The sequence below is a fragment of the Dasypus novemcinctus genome, chromosome 10, assembly GCF_030445035.2.
Source record: "Dasypus novemcinctus isolate mDasNov1 chromosome 10, mDasNov1.1.hap2, whole genome shotgun sequence".
Taxonomy (NCBI): Eukaryota; Metazoa; Chordata; class Mammalia; order Cingulata; family Dasypodidae; genus Dasypus; species Dasypus novemcinctus.
In genome coordinates, this window is record NC_080682.1 from 107147870 (window position 1) to 107157558 (window position 9689).

Sequence of the window (9689 nt, forward strand, 5' to 3'; positions counted from 1 at the left end):
GTTTTTGTTGTCTGTTTTCCACAAGTATGTGTTTCTCTATGCCCTTTATTAACTGTCATTTTCTAAAATTTTTTCCTATAAAAAGAAAGAAGATGTGAAAAAATGGAATCATGGCCTTGATGGCAGGAACAGAGCAACAAGTGATAACAGTCTTACTAATACAGGATTCTTGTATTTCTAGGCTGTTTTATTGGTCATAGGCCCCTGAGAACCTATAGCTGAGGAATTCCTAGCTTATAACAATACTCAGTACTTGTGCCAGGTATTGTTCCAAGTCCTTGACATGCATTAGCTAACTAATGCTCACAATAGTACTAACAAGAAGGTACTCTTACAGTCCTATTTTGCAGGTGAGAAAACTGAGGCACAAAAGTTGATAAATGTGTCACACAGCTAGTGATAGAACTGACATTTAAACCTGGGTAATCTGGTTCCAGAGTTTGTGTACCTGCGGAGACAGAAGAGCTGCATCTTTTTCAGTCAGATAAGAACTGGACACTTGCCCAAATTCAGCCTTACAAAAGTACAGTTCCTGCTAAGTCTAGTACCTAAATCTATATTCAGCTTATTAGCCATCACCCTTACTACATTTTCCTGTTTGACTTGGGAATGTTCCCCTAAATAGCACCACACAGTGGGGAGTTGTGGAGCAACACTGAATGGGAAGTTGAAGCCTTGAATTCTGTTCATTCCTATAAACCTTGGATCAGTCTTGTAATTCTCTGAGCTTCTAGTTTCCACATTTGGGGAGAATGTGCAAGATGCTGAGAATCCTCATTTTTTTAGCTACTTGAAGTGTTTGAGAACATGCAGTTAGATCATTGTGAAGTATTTTTACAATGAAGGAGTTACTGTTGGTCATAGGCTTATGGGTCTAGATAGTGAATAACCTTCCCACATTGACCATTTTATGTAAATCATGTGTTTTTATTTTGTAAAAGTTGAATTATGTTGAAACATGTTCTGTAATTTTTCATTGTGGTTTTTTTTTTAATTAAATTTTTATGGTAAAAAATATATAACAATATGCCATTTTAACCCTTTTTTAAAAGAAGGTACCAGGAATTGAACCCAGGACCTTGCATATGCAAAGCAGGTGCTCAACCATTTAGCTTCACCTGCTCCTTAACCATTTTTAAATGTATAATTCAGTAGCATTAATTACGTTCACAATATTGTGTGTGGTACCGCCATTACCACTATTGAAATTTTGTTTTTCTAACATGATATTTCTTAGAGCTCTTTCCCTGTCTCTAGGGAAATAGAACTGGCAGGAGATATAGATTAGATAGAATTTTTTTTAAAGATTTATTTTATCACCCCCTCTCCTGTTTGTGCTTGCTCTCTATTCTGTGTCTTTTCATTGTGTGCTTTCTGTGTCTGCTTGCCCCCCCCTCCCTTTTATTTTTTTTTTAATAGGAGGCACTGGGAATCAAACCCGAGACCTCCCTTGTGGTATGCTTTAGCCACACGCATTTACTGATTTTTTAAGAATTGAGTTTTGTAGGGTAGGCTGCATGTGCTGGGAACTCCAGTGAAGTTTTTTTTTTTTTTAAGATTTATTTGTCTATTCTCCCCCACCCCCCTGTTGTATGCTCTCTCTGTCCATTCGCTGTGTGCTCTTCTGTGACTGTTGCTATCCTTATCAGCCACACACCGGGATTTTTTGTTGTTGTTGCAGCATCTTGTTGTGTCAGCTCTCCGTGTGTGTGGCGCCACTCCTGGGCAACCTGCACTTCCTTTTGCTCTGGGCGGCTTTCCTTATGGGGCGCACTCCCTGTGCATGGGGCTCCCCCATGCGGGAGACACCCCTGTGTGGCAGGGCACTCCCTGTGCGCATCAGCGCCGCATGTAGGCCAGCTCCACACGGGTCAAGGAGGCCCGGGGTTTGAACCACGGACCTCCCATGTCGTAGGCGGACGCCCTATCCATTGCGCCAAGTCCCTCTTCCCATCCAGTAAAGGTTTTCAATGAATTCCTCAGGAGAAGCTGGCTGGCTAAAATAGAGATGGCAATTTCTCCTGACTGTTAAAATCACTTCTTTTAAGGCCTTCAGGTGATTGGATGAGATTTTTCTCATTGTTGAAGGTAGTCTCCTCAGTTGATTATAGATGTAGTCAGCCATAAATGCAATCAACGTGTTAATTATATCCTCACAGTAACATTCAGGCCAGAGCTTGCTTGACCAGACAACTGGACACCATAACCTGACTAAAAGCTGACATGTGAATTTAACCATCACAGTTCTTAACAACTCAGCCTGAAAGTACATGTGCTCAGATGATTTCTCTGATATCCACAACTACCTTAAGTATTGACAAAGATTCTTAACCATTTTTGGGGGCATGAATATTTTTGGCAGTCTGGTGTTGCCTGTTACCCACTTCTCAAGAGTTTTTAACAAATATGTATATTTTTATGTTGCCTATAATGAGGAAGATTTGGGGAGGTGTTTGCAGGTCAAGTATTGGGAAGAAGGCTCAAAGATGATTGCTCAAAAGGTGCCCAGATTGTTATTCACTTACCTCTGGGCAGGCCAACTTCCTTACTAAATTGGTACTTAATTGAGTGGTGTTGATATTTATCTTATATAGGCAGAAGGTTCCAAAGACCACAGTTAAATAGACAAGCACCTACACAAGCATTAAAGAAAGGAAATTCCTTACTGCTATGGGAAGAAACCAGGTGAATTGTTAGAACATTGGCTGGTTTACTTGGGAGATGATGGATTTGGGCACATAATTTTTAAAAAGTTTTATTAAGATACATTCACATACCATACATTCTATCCAAAGTGTATAATCAGTGGCTTTTAGTATAATCCCAATGTTGTACATTCATCACCATAAAAAGGTTTAGAACAATTTTATTACTCCACAAAGAAAAACTCCACACCCCTTTGTGTCACCTCTCAATTCCTCTGTCCTTCCCCAGCCCTACATAACCAATTAATCTAATTTCTTCTTTATAAATTGATTTATATTTACAATTTATATAAATGGAATTATACAACATGTAGTATTTTGTGTCTTGTTTCTTTCACTTAGTATAATATGGTTTTTTGGGGGTCTGATATTAACATCATTAAAATACATTTGTTCAGTTTCATGAGGTTTTACAGTGCAATGCAGTCGCATTTTACATTTTTTTAGCTTTCCTTTCAGTAATACACATGACCTTAGACTTTCCCTTTCAACCACTGTCATATCCTTATAGTAGCCCTGCTAGTTACAAACATTATGTTGAACTTTCACCTTTTCTATTTATTTCCAAAGATTGGTACACATGCTTTTTACCAATTCTGTACAAGTTAACCCTAAGCTTCCATTCTCTAACCTCATTTTATTTTCTGGTGACTCAATGCTTTTTAAGAAAGAATGACAACTGTTGAGCTATCTTACAGCTCAGCCCCTATCCTGCAATCTATCATGCCAACCTTTGAGATTTCCCTGTGACAAGCAAACTCCTGGAAAACCATAGATGGAGGGCATAGATGGATCCGGTAGTGAATGTTGCCAAGTGAGATGGGAGTGAAAGTCCCCCTTTCTTATTTGCTAATGAATATTTCAAGACTAAATGGCAAGAAGTAGGGTGGAAACAAACCACTAAATGGTACTTTATTTTCTCACTCTCTTCTGAGAAGGAGGAAGGAAGGCTGTTACTCCAATAGGGGAGCAAGCCCTGTGAAAAGGGGTTCCAATGCTGATATAAGTTGTGTCAGCATAAGCATATAAAGCTTTGAGGGAACTGAAAACATAAATTGTTGAGTGCAATTAGGTAGTCCCTTGACACAAAAGTAAATACATAGCCTTGCTCACTGGCACAAAGCTGTTCCTCTTCCTCTCAAATTCCTGCTTCCTGCCTCTCTCTCTCTCCTGCTTTAAGGGAAAAAGCCACGTTGGAAATCTTTAGAGAGGGAAGGGACCCAAACTTTTGTAGCTCTTGACTGCAGGGGCCCAAACTACCATCTTATTTGGATCCTGGTGGCAGGGAACACTGGGCACAGGGTTGTTCAAAAGAGTCAAGGACGTAGGACAGAGCCATGGTGGTATACCAGGAGCAATAAAACAAAACCAAAAAAGGACATCCCTCCTCCACCCCAGCTTTGGATGCTTGGAGCCAAGAGGTACATGAGGAAAAAGGTAACCCTGTTTCTGGAGTAAGGAGTAAAGGAGAAAAAAGGCCTGACTACCCAACTATCTCCTGCATGCTAGCCAATCCCCCCTCCCACCCCACCTTCAAAGTCCCCAAACTCCTGACTGGGGGTTGGTTTAATCTGGCAGCTGTGGCTGTGGCCCCCAACAAACCTATCTTAAATTTCGTGGTTTGGACCCCTGTGGTTTGGGGGATGGTGGCTGAATTTATCTGGTAGTATTTGGGCAAAATTTACAAGGGAAATGAAAAAGTGAGCTTTAGAGGGCCGATTCATTGACTTATGGCTTTCACATCTAAATGTATATAACATATCAGTGTGTTGCATGCTTGAACTATGTGTGCTTCTATGTCTTCTAAGCCTCTCATTCAGGCACCAGTACATGTAGAGAGGTGTGATCCATGACCACCCCCAGGCACTCTTAACATAAACAGTACAGAACCCAAAGAGAGAAGGAAAACAAAAATCACAGCTGTAGTTGAAAGCTTGATGATTACTGGAGTACTCAGGCTATTTCCCACTATAGCAGGGCCACTTGCCTAACAGGCACCAATTATACAGGGAAACAGGCAGGGATCCTTAAGGGGTCAGTGAGCTTGAAGTGAAATTCAAAAAAACGTTCGTGTGGGGACATGTTGGTGTGTGGTGTGGGTGTGATATGTTTATTAAATAATACAAAGTGTAGTGTGGACTTAGTAAGGGTCCATGGTTTCACCTGACTGGCAAAGGGGTCTGTGAACAAAGGTTAAGAACCCCTGCCTCATAGAAACATGGATAGTTGATAGTCCACTCCTGAACTCTTATTGAAATTAAACATCTGACCCATGGAAGTCTTTTTTTAAAAAAAGATGCAGCAGACTTCCCCTAATTAAATGAAAATGATGTGTTCTGAGGAAAAGGAGTGTGTCCAGATGGCTTAGCCAACTTGGTTTTACATGAAAATGCAATAGTACCCCTTTGAAGGAATTTTTTTTTGTCTTTATTTTTTAATGTTACATTAAAAAAATATGAGGTCCCCATATACCTCCCACCCTCCTCACCCCACTCCTCCCCCCATAACAACAACCTCCTCCATCATCATGAGACATACATTGCATTTGGTGAATACATCTCTGAGCCCTTTGGGGGAAATTTTTTTTTTATTGTCTCCCCGTCGGGGAAACCCCGGTCTCCCGCGTGACAGACGGGGATACTCACCACTATACTAACGAGGGTAGTACCCTTTGGGGGAAATTGATCCCTCCCTCTGTCACCTGAAGCAAAGCCATTGCTTAATGGGACCCTTGATTCACAGAGAGTTGCCCAAATGTCTGGGCCTGATTCGCTGATGGTGCTGCTAAGTTAAAAGCTATTGGTATCCAGTGGAAGACTGCAGCGAAGGCAAATTGGCAGAAGAGGCCGAATTGGAAGTTATCACCCTTGCCGTAGACAACATAAGATGTGTAACATTTATTTATTTATTTACTCATTAATTTACTTACATCAGACATTGAACCCAGGACCTCATACATGGGAAGCAGGTGCTCAACCATTGAGCTAAACCTGCTTCCCAAAGTATGTTACATTTTTATTGACTCTTGGCTATTGCAAATGGCCTAAACTTCTGGTCTGTCATTTGCAAGACTACAGACTTGTCAGATTAAAGGCATTCTTTTTTGGGACCACAGACTGTGGAAATGAATTACAGCTGTTGTTTGAACCAACTGGGTCACTCCTGTAGATGTCCACAGTAAAGGCCCGTTCTCTGAGGAGACTGACTGGAATCATGTTGCTGAACGAGCCTGCACTGCTCAGATTACTGCCTGAACTCTATGTTTCTGAAGCAGGGGCTACCCACTCTCTGCCAGACTTAAGACTTTCGTCAAAAGTTGCCCCATTTGTCTAGCAGTCCAATCTTCCCTCAGCTGCTACTGGCAGGTTGACTGCCTCTGACATTCAGAGCTGTCAGTAGTGCCGCACTGTGGTTGACACTTCTTCAGGTTACGGTTTTGCTGTTTCAGTCCAATCTGCCAACTCTCACCCATTTTGGTCTTGAAACGAATCTGTTATAGTTTTGGTTTCCTTGACCATTTGTAGTCTGACAGAGATACACTTCCTATTACAATAGTCTCTCAAAAATGGGCTGATGGCTGAGATATATGATGGACCTTCCACTCTTCCTAATAACAAGAATTGTATTATTGAGTGTGGGAACAGCCTCCTCAAAAATGGACTCAAAGATTTCTGACTACTTTTCCTTATTTCATACCATAACGCCTTAGGAAGGTAGTTTTGCCACTAAATGTGGCTGTCCCCAAAAAGGGATCATTTCCTCTTGGCTGCCTGAGTAATGATCAGAATGAGAGGGATGTGAGTCTTTTATAGATTTATTTTGGAAAGTCAGTATTCTGTCCTGACCATTGCTGAGTCATTCCATGGGGGCAAGCACTACCTCACTGGTGGTGGTATCATACAGGACAGGTTGTTTAGGAGACTTTCCAAAAACAAGTATGCTGCTCTCAATTATTCTCAGTGAACCGGGAACTCTTGAGGCCTACCGGAAGGCTACAATTGGGACACAGTCAAATGGTGTCACATGAATGATGTAAGTCCCACCTGGGAGGCCCCAATAATTGTAAACCCAGGGGAGCTACCTGGAGGGCTAATTTGTTTATGCAGGTGATTGGTCCTACAGTCCTTTAGGAACCTACAGTTCCTAAAAGAAACATTGTCACGAAATTTGTTCCTGACTAGCTGAAGTCATCAGTGACACCACTTCAACCCTGGAAGGCATTCAGGTCAAGCTTAACTTGGCTGGCCAGGGTTGTTATGGATGATTGAATTGCCCTAGGTCCAAAGTAGAGTCTGTAATTGCTAAGACATTCTGCTGTACCTGGATTAATGCCTCAGGTTGTGTACAGGGATTTAGGGAGAATGCTACCTGTTTTTTCTAAGCTAGACTCTGAAGTTCTGTTTTTGTTTTTCTCCAGCTGGTTGGGTCTGCTACCTTGGGCATGATTTGAGTTCAGTGTTGCAGGTTGATCACGTCCTGTTGCCTGGAGTTCTGTTGAAAGTTTCCTGATAGTATTTAATACAATAATTAAATACTGTATGAGACAAACTTGAATGGATTTGATCCCATTTTCTGTCAAATCAGTGACTGATGGGGTGGCATACTCATGGGAAAACTCATCAGAAGCCAAGATGGTGTAGAAATGAAGGGTGCATGTTGCTGGCAGTCAGTTCTCCATGGTCTCTAGTATTTCTGCATATCTTGCAAGAAAAGGCACTGCCTTTGTTCCAGACCATCTTTAAAGATGTTTGTGTATTGAACAACCTTGGTAGATTGTAGCAGTTTGATATAGTTATGAATTCCAAAAATAGATACTGGATTATGTTTGTAAACTGGCCTGTACCTGGGTGTGATTAAATTATGATTAGGGCTTTGATTGGGCCATATCAGTAGGGTGTTGAGTCCCTACCCCTTGGTGGATGGGGACTCACAGATTAAAGGCATGGGAAAGGACAGAGTTGGAGGGTTTTGATGTTGGAGTTTTGATTTGGAGTTTGATGCTGGAGTCTTGAGGTGGAGCCCTGGGAAGTAAGCACACAGAGGAAAGAGAAGCAAGCCCTGGGAAGGGAGGACCTGAGCCAGGAGAAGAACACAGAGGAATAGAGATGCTCCTTAGACACAGCAGAAACCCTGGGGACAGTAACAGCTGTTTGCCTGATAGTCTACAGCTGACCTTGTAGAAAAAACGAGACACTGAACCCTGGAGAGAAACAAGACCTGGGAGGAGAGGAACCCAGGAAGCCTGAACCCTGGCAGACATTGGCAGCCATCTTGCTCCAACACATGGGAATAGACCTTGGTGAGGGAAGTAACCTATGCTTTATGACCTGGTATCTGTAAGCTCCTACCCCAAATAAATACCCTTTATAAAGGCCAGCAGATTTCTGGTATTTTGCATCAGCACCCCTTTGACTGACTAATACATAGATAATAGTATCTTACTCCAGAACAAAAGGCAGTCGTACTTTCTGCCCATTATGAAATACTCAGATTCCCCAAGCTCAGGGTTCCTCTCCTATAATGTACCTCACTGCATGTGCACATATCACCTGGCTCTCTTTGTGTTACCTGTGGGGATCAGGACTCAGGGAACTGGTACAAATGTGGGTACTCTGACTACTGCTTTTGCTGTGAATAATAAACTGTCCTTTTGTCTCTGACCAGGAGTCACAAGTCTTCTGCCAGCTTCCATCAAACTGTGACAAACTAATTTGTTAGATTAGAAGTAGGATAAAATCTAAGACTTCAAGTTCTTGACAGACCTACTCACTTCTCTCTACCCCATATCTTGGGGACTCCCTAACTTCTGTCACAGAAAGCACCCCCAATATTTATGTCACTCTACTTGATCACATTCCTTTCTCTCAGTACCCCCATACCTTCATCAGACTTTTATATAATTCTATTAATACTCTGCTAATACCTGCACCAGGCAGCCTGAGCTCCACTTTGAAGTTGACGGAGCAGACAGTTGAGTGTCAGACAGTCAGACAATTTGAACACAATACAAGGATGTTCAAAGTGCCAAGCAGACTAGAGGAGTACGTGTTCTAGCACGGTGGTCTGGGATATCCTCATAGAGGAAGTGAAACCTGTTTTGAGCCATGAATGAGGTGTAGGCATTGGCCAAGTGTATCCATTTTACAGAAGAGGAGCCTGAGGCACAGAAGTCACCCAGCTAGCGCGTGGTTTGTCAGGATTGGAGTCAAGATCCCTCCAACTCCATATAGAGATTTCTCCTAAATCTCACTGCTTCAGGAGTAAGGCATAAGAGTTTGTCTGAATCGATATCAGAGATCCAAATTGAAAGAAGACTTGGCATTAGCTTTAGATATTTCTCAAAATTGATCTAGCGATCCACAGAGGAGCTGATTGTCTACTCTTCTTTTCTAATATGAGTCTTAGTTTGGATTCTCTCAGAGACCAGGATTTGAGTGCAAATGGTTTATTTGGGAGGTGCAGGGAACACAATAAGGAAATGAGAAGGTGAAAAAGGGAAGAGAAGGTGGCGAATAAAGGGTGCATTATCAAGCAAGTTAGCACTGTGGGTGACTGAAGCTTAAATCCTGTTGGGAAACAGGGCAAAATATGGACTTTAGAATTATGCTTGAGGGGCAGGGAAGCTGAGGAAATTGTACATCCAACTCCTGAGAGTCACTTTTGAGGACTGCTAGTGGATGTGAATTCCTCAGCACTTCCGGGTGCACTTAAGAATCAAATTCATAGTGATCCTGTGTTAAAGGTAAGCATCTGACTAGTTCATTATGTTTTCTAGTGTAATTATGGTGGAGAATTTATATTTTAAAATATATAATCTTTTATAAATGCTGGGTTTTTTTTGGTTAATTTTATTACAGTTATTTCATTGATTTAAAACTTATGTGTATACATAGACTATCTTATAAATTTCATTTCAGGATAGTAAAATTAGTGTTTTATATATATAAAAATATAAATAAAATAGAGAAATAAAGTGAAATAATG